The sequence below is a fragment of the Lepus europaeus genome, chromosome 11, assembly GCF_033115175.1.
Source record: "Lepus europaeus isolate LE1 chromosome 11, mLepTim1.pri, whole genome shotgun sequence".
Lineage (NCBI taxonomy): Eukaryota > Metazoa > Chordata > Mammalia > Lagomorpha > Leporidae > Lepus > Lepus europaeus.
In genome coordinates this window covers 78,957,062-78,972,964 of record NC_084837.1, presented here as the reverse complement: position 1 = coordinate 78,972,964, position 15,903 = coordinate 78,957,062, and the positions used below count along the sequence as shown (strand labels likewise).

At 51.7% G+C, this 15,903-nt stretch overlaps 1 protein-coding gene across 2 annotated transcripts in view; it reads right to left on the bottom strand.

Moving 5' to 3' along the window:
• CGNL1 (cingulin like 1) overlaps positions 1–15,418 on the bottom strand; it is a 176,369-nt gene extending 160,951 nt beyond the window's left edge. Inside the window, exon 1 of one of the 2 annotated variants that reach the window (XM_062205997.1) lies at positions 15,345–15,418. The gene's annotated coding sequence lies outside the window, so the exon portion shown is untranslated. The remainder of the gene's footprint in view (positions 1–15,344) is intronic. The other variant, XM_062205998.1, reaches the window with a different exon arrangement.
• Between the last annotated feature and the right edge of the window lie 485 nt (positions 15,419–15,903).

Genomic DNA, 15,903 nt, shown 5'->3' with positions numbered 1-15,903 from the left:
GCAACTCCAGATTCCCTCACCCTTCTGTCCGCCCCCCAGGCCCAGCACAGGAGAGCAGCACAAAGCCAAGACCACCCAAGAACTTCCTGTACTGGGAGACACTGCTTTGCCCAGGAGGCTCCTGGATGGAAATCCTCACGTTTGCCGGAAGCTGAAGCAGCTTCCCGCGGCAAAGCCTACTCACCTTTCCTGGACCCGAGCAGGAAAGTCAGCCTCCTCCAGCTGCCCCAATCTCGTCTACAGCAGCCTTCCGCCCGGTTAATAAGGTCAGACGGCGGGGGCAGGGTGGGGAGGAAGGGAAGTGAACAGCTGCCCATCCCAGGCAGGGAAGCCTCCACTCCGTTCAGTCCCCAGGCCCTGCAAGGAGCTGCCTGTACATCTCTATGCACCTCCGGCCTCTCCAAATCTTCTACCAGGGGCTGCGGAGGGGGAGGACCTGGAGCTGAGACAGTCCCTCCCCACCCCCAACTGCCAGCCTGGGTCAATGACAAGCTACAAAGCTGGCCAGGCCCCTACCTGGAAATCTAAAGCAAAGGATATCATTAAAGTCACAGGGTAAGGATCACTCACTCCACAGCTCGCCTTGTAGCAGCCCGAAGTGGCGTTAAATGTAAACACTTCCCAAGAATGCTTTAAAACCGAGGGAGGTTTTTATTAAACGACTTAATTGAGGGCCACTTCTCCTTGCGGGAAGCTTTTAAACCAAGGAATAAAAGGAGCCTGGTGGGTGTTTTCCAGACACTTGTTTTTTTTTTTTTTTTTTTTTTTTTTTTTTTTTTTTTATCCATGGAAAAACCCTCTTGTTTATTTGATTCAACAAAAATAAAATAAGCTGCATAGGAACAATTTTAAAGTCCAGAGAGACAGCAACTTTGTTTTACGGCTGCGGTAGCTGATATAGCATCTCCTTGCTACCCTGTGCAGTCTTCTCCGTGGACCACAGCGATACATTCAGAAACCTGTTAGCGAACACAGGAGTTTTTGAATACTTTCCCACTGGTTCTCGCCTGTTCATTGCCTGTCATGCCTGTGGCCTACAACAGTAACCATCGCGATGCAAAATGCAAAAGGAAAATCCCAAGAGGAAGAAACAAAAATGAAAACCAACACCAGACAAACAAAAACCCACTTTTGCCTAAAGGTTCAGACACTTGTTTTTAAAACCTGCCACCCGGTCCTGGGGAACCGGGGCACAGCTCAGGGGCCCCCCAGGGTGAGCTCCTGCTGCTAATTCCTCAGCCCAGAGACTCGGGCAAGAGGGCTCCATTCCCACACTCATTTCGAGGGCCATGACCAGCACTCCCTTGGATGGGGGAAAGTGGAAAAAAAAATAAGGCTGGCCCCCAAAGAATCCAAATAAGTGAAGGAAGACTTTTGAAAGCTTAAAACCAGGGGCACAACTTTGGGGGGCAGGCCTGAGGAAGCCCAGGTTGGGGTGCTCCACAAAATGAGGCCAGGTAGCAAGGGAGGAAGCAGTACTCCACCGCGCGGCTCCTGAACCCCGAGAGCCCTGCATGATGGAGAGAGGTGGAACCCACCCAGGGCGAACTCCCCGGAGCAGGCTGGTCTGCAGAAGCAAGGCAAATTCGGGGGGCAGGAAGCCGGGCGTGTGGAGGAACCTGCAGGGGCTTCACCCGCACAGGGTTTCCACTGCCGAGGACGTAAAACCTTTCGGAGGTAGGCAGTGATGGTGGCTACCCAACACGCGTAAAGCCGCCAAACTCCACGGACATTCACACCGGTTACAATGGAACCCCCACCACCACCACCACCCAAAAAGAAAAACTAAGAACCCCAGAAAGATCCTTTTTCAGCTCCTAAAGCCAGGGCACTCCCTGCCCCATCTGACAACCCCCAAGCCACGGGCCAAAGTCAGATCCGATTCTAACAACTCACCTACCACGAAGCGGCCAGCGTCGCGGTGCCCTGGGCAGGGACAAGACTCTTCAGCCGAGGGTCACTGCTGTCATTGTTACCCTCACTTCACAGCCAACGAAACCCCAGCGCGGTAAAGGTCAAGATACTTGTCCAGGGTCACCCAACAAAGACCAGAAAGCCTGAACTTAGAGGCGGGGCAGGGAGATCACAGTCCCATCCCCGCTCAGGCTCACCATGGCTCCCCAAACATGGATGTTCTTCAACTACTGAGTTCTAATCTTTTTTTGTTTTTAAACCTATTTCTTTAAAAGGCAGAGTGCCAGAGAGGGAAAGACATCTTCCATCCACTGGTTCACTCCTCAACTGCCTGTAACAGCTGAGGTGAGGCTTAGCCAGGCCAACGCCAGGAGCCCAAAACTCCACTTGGGCCTCTCACCTGTGGGGCAAGGACCCAAGCACTTGGGCCACCTTCCACTGCCTCGCCGGGTGCATTAGCAGGGAACTGGATCTTAGGGGAGCAGCCAGGAATCGAACTTGAAACCTGCACTTGAAAATGGGACACCAGCATTTCGAGTGGCAGTTTCACCAATGCACCACAAAGCCTGCACCTAGTCATTTTTGAGTAGGCTTGACTGTGAACTTGGCCCCGGACAAACACCTTCTAAAGGCACACCTGAGGAATCACATGGCAGCCGCTTCGGGTGCACGCAGCTAACTTCCCGAGAGCAGACCGACCTTCCTCACCTGAAAAGCCCCTGAGGTCTGCAGCCAGCCCCAGGCCCCACCCACCTGGTGCCTTCCACAGACAGGGTCGGACCATCTGTGGGCTGGGCGGAACTCTGGGGGAGCTGTTTAGGAGTTTCACTGCCTGCTGCATGGTTATTTATATGTAAATATGCAAGCAATTACAAAGGGAGTTAAGGAACCCTTAAGAGAGAGTAAACTGGTTCTTCCCACTTCAGGGGCACCTGTGGGGCAACCCCAGGCCTCCAGAAAGGTGAACTCCCCTTCCTTGCACCCTGCCCAAGAAAGGAGGGCTCCGTGTTGCTCCCCACAGCTCCCTCCGATCGGCGCTGCTAAAGAGAGCTACTGCGACTCGGCTTCCACCTGCCCTGAGGACTGAGCCCCGGCACACGGACAGAGCGGGCAGCCATTCTGACTGTGGGGGTCGTCCTGTGAGCTGTAGGATGTTCAGCTGCATCGATGGCCTCCACCCACCACCTGCCCCGGTCACAAACCACCAAGAGAGTCTCCAGATATTGTCAGATGGCCCTGGTGGGGATGGGAGGCCTGCACCTCTTTCACAGACGGGAAACCATCCGAACTGGAAAAGGAACCGCTCAGGCTCACACCTTCTGGGATGAGCAAGCAGTGTGTCCACGCCTGGTAGGTCAGTCCCTAGGAGCAATTAGGACACAGGGCAAAGAAGGTATACAGAGGGCCCTCCACTCCCAGAGTTCTGCATCTGGATTCAGCCAACCACAGCTCAAACCTACTCAGAAAACACTGCGTCTTACTAAACATGTACAGACGTCCCTTTCTTGTCATTACTCCCTAAACAATACAGTGTAACAGCTACATACATCTGCACTGCCCTGGGTCAAGCATCTGGAGAGCATCTCAAGTGCACAGGAGGACGGCAGAGGTGGCTCGAAGACTAGGCCATGGGATATAAGAGACTTTTTTTTTTTTTTAAGATTTATTTATTTATTTAAAAGGCAGAGTTACAGACAGGGAGAAACAGAGAGAGGTCCTGTATCCACTGGTTCACTCCCCAAATGGCTGCAACAGCCAGGGCTAGGCCAGACAAAAGCCAGGAGCTTCATCTGGGTCTCCCACGTGGTTGCAGGGGTCCAAGCATTTGGGCCACCCTCCACTGCTTTCCCAGGCACATTAACAGGGAGCTGGATCGGAAGTGGAGCAGCTGGGACTTGAGCTGGCTCTCATATGGGATGCCAGCACTGCAGGCAGTGGCTTTACCTGTTATGCCAGAGCACCGGCCACATATAAGAGACTTGAGCATCCTGCAGCCAAGCTCCCTTGGAGACCAAAGAACTGGGCTGCCTGCCGGCTCACATGTTTAAATGGTCAACTGTGCCTCACACCCTAGTGTTCCTAGGGATGGTGGGCTTGAACCCCACCCAGTGTTGGGTCCTCAACTCAAAAGAAAATAGAATGTCAAGAGCAGCCCTCAACAAGGCCTGGAATCCTGAAGGGCCTCCTTTACCCACAAAATAATCTGCAAACTGGGTGCAGGGATGCCCTTGGAATAATAAATAAACATAAGCAAAAAAAAAAATGGTCATGAGGACGTAAAAGGCATTTTTCAAAGGATTATGCTTTTTTTTAGGTTTGTTTGTTTGTTTGTTTTTGTGTTTTTGCTTGAAAAAGACAAAAGAATAGAGAGAGGGAGGGACAGGGAGGAAAAAACCCTGCATCTACTTGTTCACTCCCTAAATGGCCACAACAGCCAGGCCAAAGCCAGGAGCCCAGAACTTGGGTGGCAGGGGCCGACACACTTGGGTTGTCATCTGCTAATTTCCCAGGCACACTAGCCTAGAGCTGGATCAGAAGCAGAGCAGCCAGGATTCAAATCGGCCTTCCAAAATGGGATGCTGGTATGGCAAGCAGCAGCTTACCCAGCTGCACCACAGCACCAGCCCCAAAGCTTCTATCAAGAATTCTCTGTTTTGTGACGCATTCCCCATACACTCTCACCGTTCTTAGCACTGGTCTGTTTTTCTGTTTTGAAATCACTGTGGCTAGTAGAGACCCACGAGACCCCACAATGCCAAATTTCAAAAGGCTATCATATTCTTCCTGCCACAAAGCTTTATTCAACATTTATTTTCTGCTAGACACAGGCATAAAGATACAGGTCAGTCACTGTATGTAGCCCCTTTGTAGCCAGACACAACAACAGAGGTCACTGATGGTGTTCTTACTATTAAGACAAAGACAAGTACAAGCAGCCAGTGTTGGAGAAAGGAATGAGCAGGTACCTTAGGAGAACGAAGAGCGAGCCAGCACAGTTGAGGGAGGCACAGCTCAGAACTGGGTGAGCAGGGCTTCCATCCCGGAGCCCATCGCTTGGCAGCTGCACAGGTTGCCTCATTTCCCACAGCCTTGCTTCCCTCACCTGTATAATGGGTTTCTGCTCTACCTATGCTGTAGAGAGTTGCCATAATAAAAGCTCTGAGGACAGGGTTGCAGGGAGAAGCTGGAGGAGAATTGCTATTCTGATGAGATCCCCTGGCTTGGGCAGGTCTCCTGGCAGGCGACCCTCCCTTGAAACTCCCTTGAGCAGGCCAGACCAGGAGAACCCACTATCAGCTGGGTCTAATCTTGCACTCCCCTCGCCCTACCTTTTCCCTCTTCCCTACCCCCTCCCTCATTCTTACCCTCCCACTCCCCAAAGCTTGCAGGTGGCCAGGGCAGGAGGAACAGGTAGGGCTGTGCCACAGCTGGAACAAAGGGACTTAAGCCCCAAACCTGTGAGTGTATCTGAAACTCATACAAGTAAAAGAAAACTGAAGTTTGGCCAAGGCCAGCTGGCAGTCCCTTAGCAAACTCTTCCTGCTCTCTTATCTCTCTCCCTCCATTCTTTCTCTATCAGGGCCCCTCCGCCTCCTAAGGCTTTCACAGTTATCACCACTCAAGTAAATTTTCCAGGGTTTTGATTCTTGATTAGGGCAAGCAGACAGGGAGTCAACTTTTCAGCTGTTGTTGTGTGACTGTTATTCTAAGTCACTGTTTCTAATTAAGAGATCAGAACGACTTAGGCAAAGGTGGTAGAAAAGGGAGCCTATTTTTGTAGAGCTATTGATATAGCTACAATGCAGTTCAAAAATATACATTAGCTCAGGGGATACATGGAAACTTCAAAAATTCGTGGGGAAACAAAATTAGAAGATGAGTTTATTTTGGTGCAAAAATTTTGAAATCCATGCAGAGAAGTGGGTCTTCCAAAAGTTATTGGAAAATGAGGGTTGGGGAAAAATTTACATGCATTTCAAAGGTTTTTTTGTACCAAGTTAATCTTATTTTTTTTCCATTCCATTTTTCCACAAAATTTTCTAACTATTTATTTATTTATTTGAAAGGCAGACTTATAGAGAGACAGAGGCAGAGAGAGAAAGAAAAGGGTCTTCCATTCACTGGTTCACTCCACAAATGGCTGCAATGGCTGGACCTGGGCTGATACAAAGCCAAGAGCCAGGAGCTTCTTCTAGGTCTCCCATGCCAGTGCAGGGCCCAAGCGCTTGGGCCATCTTCCACTGCTTTCCCAGGGCATAGCAGAGAGCTGGATTGGAAGAGGAGCAGCCAGGACTTGAACTGGTGCCCATATGGGAAGCTGGCACTGCAGGGAGCGGCTTTAGCCACTATGCCACAGCACTGGCCCCTCCACAAACTTCTTGAAGTACCCTTTTATATGGATAAAAAACTAAGGGAGGCCGGCACCACGGCTCAATAGGCTAATCCTCGGCATGCGGCGCCAGCACACCAGGTTCTAGTCCTAGTCGGGGCACCAGATTCTGTCCCGGTTGCTCCTCTTCCAGGCCAGCTCTCTGCTGTGGCCCAGGAGTGCAGTGGAGGATGGCCCAAGTGCTTGGGCCCTGCACCCCATGGGAGACCAAGAGAAGCACCTGGCTCCTGCCATCGGATCAGCGCGGTGCGCCGGCCGCAGCAGCCATTGGAGGGTGAACCAACAATAAAGGAAGACCTTTCTCCCTGTCTCTCTCTCTCACTGTCCACTCTGCCTGTCTAAAAAAAAATAAAAATAAAAAAAAATTTAAAAAAAAACCAACTAAGGGAAGTGGTAAGAAGAAAGAGAAATTCTGAGGCTGAAACTAGAAAATCATGATCATCTTGCTTGAATCCTCTAACAAAATAAATAAATAAATAAATAAATAAATAAAGGGGTCAGATTATTACTAATAGAGGGAGTTTATAGACCTAAAGAACTATAAGTCAGGGGTGAGCATTTAGCCTAGTGGTTAAGACATCCATGTCCCATATCAGAGTACCTGGGTTCAATTCCCAGTTCAACTCCTGACTCCAGCTTCCTGCTAACACAGACCCTGGAAGGCAGCAGGTGACAGTTCAGGAATTTGGGTCCCTGCCTCCCACTGAGAGCCCTGGATTGAGTTCTCAGCTCCCACCTGAGCCCCGTTCCCAGCTTTTATGGGTCACTGGAGGGAGAAACCAGCAACTGGGAGTACTCTGTCCCTCTGCTTATTAAATAGAAGTTATTTTAAGACCTATTTGTTTATTTTGGAAAGCAGAGAGACAGAAAGAGAGAGAGACAGAAAGAGATCTTCCATCTGCTGGCTCATTCCCCAAATGCCCAAAACAGCCAGGGCTGAGCCAGGCCAAAGCCAGGAGCCAGGAACTCCATGCACGTCTCCCACACAGGTAGCCAGAACACAGATATTTGTGCCATCACCTGCTGCATCCCAGGAACATTAGCAGGAAGCTGAATCAGAAGCAGGAGCCGGGACTCAATCCTAGGCATTCCAATACGGGATGCAGTGGCAACTTAACACATTGTACCACACCATCCATACCAAGTAAATAAATTTTTTTTCAATTAAAAATATTACAAATTGGGGCCCGCACTGTGGTGTAGTGGGTAAAGCCGCCACCTGCAGTGCTGGTGTCCCATATGGGCACTGGTTCAAGTCCCAGCTGCTCCACTTCTGATCCAGCTCTCTGCTACGGCCTGGAAAGCAGCAGAAGATGGTCCAAGTCCTGCACCCGTGTTGGAGACCTGGAAGAACTAGCTCCTGGCTTCGGATCAGCACAGCTGGGGCCATTGTGGCCATCTGGGGAGTAAGCCAGCATATGGAAGACCTCTCTCTCTCTCTCTCTCTCTCTCTCTGCTTCTGCCTCTCTGGAACTCTGCCTTTCAAATAAATAAATAAATCTTTAAAAAAAATTACAAATCAAAGACCTGACCGACTACATACTTAACTAAGGCCAGCAGAAAATCCCTGTGACTGGGCAGCAGGGAGTAAACTCTGCCCAGCAAAGAGGCTGCCAGCCAGGCTGCAGGAACATTCCATGTTCACAGCAAATGCCCTGTGCTCTAATCCTAAACCCTCCGACTCCAAGACGACCCTTCACTCAGATCCCTGGAAAGGTTGAGGCAAAGCCCACTGCAGGGATGCACACTCACTCACTACACCTGGCGTAAACCCATCTCCACTGTAGGCCCTCGCGATACGGAGCGCAGTTTTGCTCTGGTAACGAGCACCACATAAACAGGACTTGGACGTGCACAGCTTTGTTCCAATCCACGTTGTCCAACACTGAATTTTGTTTTCAATCTTTTACCCAATACCCAATTATCTCTAGAAACTCTGGGGTTGGCTGAATTTGAAGAAACGTAGAGATAATGTCTCTCTAACCTAGGACTTGGGACCTATTTCGAGTCTTTCTGAACAACCTAATCTGCCCTCTTGAAAAAAAAAAAAAAGTATTTATTTATTTGAAAGGCAGAGCTACAGAAAGGCAGAGGCAAAGACAGAGAAAGAGGGCTTCTAGGCCATAGTAGAGAGCTGGATCAGAAGTGGAGCAGCCAGGACTCAAACTGGTGCCCATATGAGATGTTGGCACTGCAGGCGGCAGCTTTACCGCTATGCCATAGCGCCAGACCCTGCCCTCTCTCCCTTGGGATCAAATGGTGCAGTGGTCTTCGTCTCCTGTCGCCCCTCATCTAGCATGGTTGACAGCAAAGAGAGGGGCACTAAAAATACAATTTCTTAATCCGCTCTGCTCACGAGGACTAAGAACTCACGGGAACGGCTTTGTATTCAGGCTGACCCACGCACTCTAGAACCGCGACCCTTGCCATTACCAGCCACTCTGAACCTCCACAAGGTCTGGGCCTCAGCGCCAGGAATGTGAGTGCTCGCAGCAAGGCGAGCACTAAGCATCCGGCCTGGCACTTGGAAGGCAGTCAATGGGCAAACAGTAACTGTCCCTACAACCGGGAGGTTGTCAGCCCCATGGGTCAACTGTGTGGAAACCACCTCCCCAAGGAAAAGCAGTTTGAAGCCCAGTTTTCAATCCGGCAGAGGAAACCTGAGCTCAAGTCGCCACGGTGTGAAGAGGAATGTGCACCCACTCCCCAGAGTCGCCGACTCAAATGAAACTGCTCGCTCTAAGCCCGGCGGCTGCTCCTTTACCGCCATGCTGGCACTCTCCCCCCAGCTCTGATGCCCCGGGCATGGCCACTAACCGAGTCACTCTGCGGTCACCATGCCCCACGTGGGCTCGGCCACGTGCACCACGAGCTCCCAACCCAGGCACAAGCCCTGTTCCCCAGATTTCTTAAGCAAAATGCAGCTGCCAGAATCAGGCCTTCTGTTTCTTCACTCGCCACCGCCTCCCTCTGCATGATCGGTACCTCCGGTCAGAAAAGCATCCATGATCAGTCATTCAAAATTTGCTGTATAGGCCAGGCATTTAGCCTTGCATCCCAAATCGGTGTGCCTGGGTTCAATCCCTGGCTCTGGTTCCTGCCTCCTCCTGCTTTTGCTGGTGCACACCCTGGGAGGCAGTGGTGATGGCTCAACTGATTGGGTCCCTGCCATCCACACTGGAAACTTGGATTGAGTTCCAAGTTCCCAGCTTCGGCCTAACCCAGACCACACAGTTGCAGGCATTTAGGTAATCAACCAGCACTCTCACACTTTCTCCCTCCTTTCTTCTCAAATACATAGATAAGTTTAAAAATTTAAATTTAAAAGTCTTTTTAAAAATGAAACATGGGGAGTGGGTGGCACCGTGGCGTACAAGGTTAATCCTCCGCCTGCGGCGCCAGCATCTCATATGGGCACCAGTTCTAGTCCCAGCTGCTCCTCTTCCAGTCCAGTTCTCTGCTATGGCCCAGGAGGCAGAAGATGGTCCAAGTGCTTGGGCCCCTGCACCCGCATGGGAGACTGGGAAGAGGCACCTGGCTCCTGGCTTCAGATTGGTGCAGTTCTGGCCATTGCAGCCATTTAGGGAGTGAACCAACAGAAGGAAGACCTTTATCTCTGTCTCTCTCTCTCTCTCTCACTGTCTGTAACTCTACCTGTAAAATAAATAAATAAAATCTTAAAAAGAAAAAGAAAAAGAAACATGGGGGCCAGTGCTGTGGTGTAGCAGGTAAAGCTGCTGCCTGCAGTGCCGGCATCCCATATGAGTGCCGGTTTGAGTCCCAGCTGCTCCACTTCCGATCCAGTTCTCTGCTATGGACTGGGAAAGCAGTGGAAGATGCACCCATGTGGGACACCCAGAAGAAGCTCCTGGCTCCTGGTTTGAATTGGCCCAACTCCAGCCCTTGCGGCCATTTGGGAGTGAACCAGTGGATGGAAGACCTTTCTCTCTCTCTCTCTCTCTCTCTCTCTCTCTCTCTCTCTCTCTCTCTCTGCCTCTGCCTCTCTGTAACTCTGCCTTTCAAATAAATAAATAAGCCTTTAAAAAAATGAAACATGGAGGCGCCTGGTGTTGTGGTAGAGTGTGTTAAACTGCTACTTGCAAAACAGGCATCCCATATTGCAGCACCAGTTCAAATCCCAGCTGCTCCACTTCTAATGCACCTGGGAAGGCAGTCCCTGCCACCCATGTGAGAGACCCAGAAGGAGATCCTGGCTTCCAACTGGCCAAGCCCTGACCATTAGGGCCATTTGCCAAATGAACCAGCAGATGAAAGGTCTCTCTCTCCCTCTCTCTCCCTTTCTTTAACTCTGCCTTTCAAATAAATAAATAAATATTTTAATATAAATGCATGTTTTCGGGACCTAATAAAATAAACTCTAAACCCAACTAAAGTATTTCTTGTGTCTGCTGAATTGATGCAGAATCTACCAGTGTGACAAGTTCCACATGGCAGCCCACAGTTCTCTGTGCTTATCTTGATTCTAAGCGTCCCCAGCTTACTGCCCATAGTTCACATCCACACCCAACTTCAGGCTCCTGAGGGCAGGGATTGTTCCCTGTTTCACAAAAATTCCATGGGGAAGAGTTTTCCGAAGTAGTTAGGGGCTTCCCAAGTATCTGTTTTCTTAATGAATTAAGAACTGGAAGAACAGACACAGGTGTTTGGCACCGCAGCAGTTAAAATGCCACCCGCAAGCCACAGCAGACTGGCTGCGTTTGAACTCCATCTGCATTTTGGATCCAGCTTCCTGCTAATGTGCACCCAGGGAGGCAGCAGGTCCCTGCCACCCATGTGGGAGACCCGGATGGAGTTCCCAGCTCCCAGCTTCAGCCTAGCCTAGACCCAGTCCCAGCTGTTGCAGACATTAGGGGAGTAAGCCATGGGACAGGATCTCTCTCTGACTCAATAAAATAATAAATATTTTTAAAAGAATTGAAACAACAACCACCCTTGCTGTGAATTTAGGATGAAACCTTCTCTCTCCCAGGGACATTAGTATGGGGGACAGAGGAGGGCACATGAAGAAAGAAGGTAAAAGGATCTGGAACTGGGGTGTTTGAAAATTCCAGTAAGTATCCGCTACGTGACAGCCACTTGCCACTCAATCCCGGTTCTGCTCCCAACAAATCCCCTCCCTCTTTTTTCCCCTTTCCATCTCCAGGGTTTTCGGATCATAATTTGTCTCTTGATAACAGCAACATCATGATAACAGCAACATCATGTGCCAGAGAATAAAGTAAGTGCTTGGTCATTCGGGGAAAATCACCCAGTGGTCATTTCCCCTTGAACTTTGTTTTTCTCCTCTGATGCCAACCTCTTGGCCATTTCACTGCCCTTTAGCACCAGGATCCGAAGAGGAAAAGAAAGGGAAAGCATAAAATCAGCTGGATTTTTTAAAAGGTCTATGGTGTCTCTTAGATAAACGACTTTCAGCGGGAGAAAAAAAAAAAAAAAAAAAAAGCTAAGGAGTCTATTGAATTTCTTTAGCCATCCTTCACCCATCAGTCCAAGCAAACTAACTTGAAGAAGGAAGCCAATAGGATAGTCTGTTCTTTCTTGTATTGTTTGTTTATTTTCATCTACTTGAAAGGTAGAATAAGAGAAAGAGACAGAGACAGAAATAGAGAAACTGAGAGAGATCTTCCAACCCCCTGCTTCACTCCCGAAATGCCTACAATGGCCTAGGCTGGGGCAAGCCCAACCCAGGAGCCCAGAACTCCATCCAGGTCTCCCACGTGGGTGGCGGGGACCCAAGCACTTGAGCCATCCTCCTCTACCTCCCTGGAGGCATTAGCAGGAAGCCAGATCTGAAGCAGAACAACCAGGACTGGAACGGCTTAGCCCACCTGCCAGGACAAGCAGTCCATTCTAAACACAAACCACAGGTGAGCACTGTGTATGTCTTCCCTAAATGAAGAAACCGTTCACTAAATGCTCCTCGTACATTACTCCTCTTCCTTTCTCCTGATCACTTTAGCATAGTAGAACTGTTACCCCAACGTGAGAACTATTTCACTAACTCTGTTTAGGTCCACATTCACATACTCCTTTCTCTGGGAGGAGCAGACTGTAGTCCTACATCACCATGCAACTACTGCGGTTAGGTGCAGATTTTCTGATGCCAATAGCTCAACAGCATCCGCAGAGAAACATTTCTCTCCTAAACTGTAACAAGACTTGCAAGTTACAAGCACACCTGCTGAGTGACATGGTTTCATTTTGCCAACCTGGTAGAAGGAAGGAAGGCAGGAAGGCAGGAAGGCAGGAAGGAAGGAAGGAAGAAAGGGAGGCAGGCCGGCCTCAGGCCAGGGACCACCCTGGGACACGCCATGCACTCCTCCTAATGTCCACTCTCCAACCAGGGCCCAGACAATGAGGGCTCCCAGGGTGGTCACACTCCCAGCAAGTGCAAACAAGGACAGCAGCCAGCACGATAGCGAAAGGAAGGGAAAAGAGAAATACAAGTGGGCAAAAGCTATGTATTTTTTTTATTTTCCAAACTGAATAGGCAACTCACATGAGGCGCTACAAATGAACCCACATGTTCTTTGCCCTCTGAAGGGAATTCTTGAAAGAATGTCACCCACAGCTCATAAAACACACGTGGAGGAAGTGAAATCCACTGATTTTTGCCAGGTGGCAACATCTAGGTGGGAGTCCAATACAAACGTCATACTTGGAGGGCAGCACTATGGCACAGCAGATTAAGCCTCTGCCTATGGCACCAGAGTCCCATGTGGACAATATTTTCAGTCCTGGCTACTCCTCTTCCGATCCAGCTCTCTGGTATGGCCTGGGAAAAGCAGCAGCAGATGGCCCAAATGCTTGGGCCCCTGAAGCCACATGGGAGTCCTAGAAGAAGCTCCTGGCTCCTGGCTTCAGATTGGCCCAGCCCTGGCCATTGTGGCCATTTAGGGAGTGAACTAGGGGATGGAAGATCGTGCTGTCTCCCTCCCTCTCCCTTTCCCTCTCCCTCTCCCTCTCTCCCCCTCCCCCCTCCCTCTTTCTCTCTCTCTCTGTCTCTGTAACTCTGCCTCTCAAATAAATAAATCTTAAAAAAAAAAGTCATGGGGCTGGCACTGTGGCATAGAGGGTAAAGCTGCCGCCTTCAGTGCCAGCATCCCATATGGGTGCTGGTTCGAGTCCCGGCTAATCCAATTCCGATCCAGTTCTCTGTTATGGCCTGGGAAAGCAGTAGAAGATGGCCCAAGTCCTTGGGCTCCTGCACCCATGTGGGAGACCCAGAAGAAGCTCCTGGCTCCTGGCTTCGGATTGGGGAAGCTCTGGCCATTGCGGCCAATTGGGGAGTGAACCATCGGATGGAAGACCTCTTTCTCTCTCTGCCTCTCCTCTGTGTAACTCTGACTTCCAAATAAATGAATAAATAAAAGTCACACTTGGTTACAATACTGATTTAGCCAAGATCTCAGGCGACTTTTGTCTCATTAACAAGGATACTGAAAATATGCTCCACTGATAAACTGTATGTGACCAAGTACTCAATATAAACATATGTTCAATTTTTCCTTTGCTCTAGTTCCCTAAAGTTTTTCAGACCTGTCGACAGGTGGCCAAAGTGTCTTGTCGGACATGCCATTATTCTACTGAAGGCGCCCGCTCCTTAACCCACACCATTCTATCAACAAGAAACATACACTGCACTATGTCTGCAGGGCTTGACCACATGACGTCCTGCCCACAATCGCACACGCGCTCACACAAACGTCAACCGCACGACCTGAACCATCTGCTTAGCGTGGCTTCCCGAAGGAAAACGCGCCGCATTTGCGCAGAGCGGTTCCTGCAGTATCTCTCCTTCCCATCTGAAGTCCTGTGCAAAGATGACAAGTCCAAGCGTCCCACGGCTTTGCCCTAAATGGGACAACCCTGAGTTGTAACCTTGAGCTCTGCAAGGACTTTGAGGCCTACACCCCTCCCTCCTGGGCAGAAATGCCCAGGCAATGTTTACTGTAAACAGCGAGAGAAAAACAAAGCGGAACATTAAAAAAAAAAAAAAAGTATTATTTGTGGTGTAAGGCTAGGGAGACCTCAGACCCACAGGCTCTGTGGCTAAGAGGCGGGTCACAGAAGGGCTTGAGCTGAGAGCTACAACTTAGTGGTTCAAAAAGTGGCTTGTGGGAGCCACCCCCAGAGCACCAGCTACAACCAGCTGGGAAGCGTTGAGAATGCCCACTGCCCAGGCTGCGCCCCAGCCCCACAGGATCGCGGCTCTCTGGGAGGGATCCCAGGTACCAGTGCTGGCTGAGGGGTTGTTTTGTTCTTTTTTTAAACTGTCCAGATGTACCGGCAAGTTTAGGAGCTAACGCGGCTGGGAGGATTCTCAGCACGTTTGGTGCAGCGGCAGCAGCGCCGGCTGCGGGGCGCTCTCCCGGGGGTGGGGGTGAAGGGAAACACGCCCGAAGTTTTCCAAACCCTGAGAACCCAACTGCGACAAGACAGCCCAGCACCTGCCACAGGCCAGCCCTGAAGCGACTCGGAAAAGTTCCTTGGAAAGCCCGACGTGTGCCGTAAGCGGCTGGAGGGCTACGGGGGACGACACGTCGGGACCGAGGAGTGGCGGGCCAGGGCCAGGGGGCGGCCACAGCCCCTTCTTCCCGAGGGACGGTCCGGACGAGCACGCCGAGGTACTGGGGACACAGCAGGGACCGCAGTGCTCCGTGTGGGTCGCTCCCAGCTGTCGCTCGAACTCAAGGGTCCAGAAGGGGCGAAGCCCTCTGCACTAAACGGGCTCCTGGAGACCCTCCACCCTCCCTGGCCGGGACGCCTGTTCCCCAGGAATCGCCACCCACTGTTCCGCGCGTCTGCCCTGCAGGGCGCGGCACCGGAGCCAGGAGCGCAACTCCCAGCCCCAGCACCCGGGAGCCTGGCGCCCTGCACGGCTCTGCGCCGGGCGTGAGGGCGGACGCGCGGGCTGAGAGCTGCGCACCTGGCGGAGCCGGAGCCCCTGGGGATCCCCAAGCCCCGGACGGCACCTCCCAGCGCACACCCGTCCCGCTCCCGATCGGGGCTCGCTCACCACGGCCGCCGCCTCCCGCGTCCCGCGTCCCGCGCCCGCCGCAGCCAGCAGACCTTGGCCGGAGTGCAGGGGCCGAGGCGCCGCCAGGAGGCCGGACCAGCCCGCGCCCCGCCCCGCAGCGGCCGCCGCCCGCCCTCGCAGGAGGAGGGGCAGGGGCCGGATCGCGCCCGCCCGAGAGCCGCGGGACGCGCCGCTGGGCCAATGTCCCTGGGCACCCCTGGGCGACCCCTGCACTGTCTCTCGGACCCGGGCGTGCCTCCCTCCGTCCTGCGCCGGGCTCTAAGCCTCTCACTGGGCTTTGTCCTCACCCTTCCCCACATCGGAATGTCCTCCCACCTCCCGGCCGCCATCCCCCGGCATTTGCCTCCTCCCAGCCTGGCCTCTGCAAAGCCTCCGCCTCCGGGAAGCCTTCCCTACCCCGCGCCCCCACAGCCCGGCGCTCGGGTCTCCCCTTACCCCTCTTTGCTGCCTTTTCTCCTCAGCCAATCCGAAACTTAAGGCGTAACTCTTTTCTTCTACCACAGCAGACCTTCGCCTACTTACTGAGCACCTGCTATGC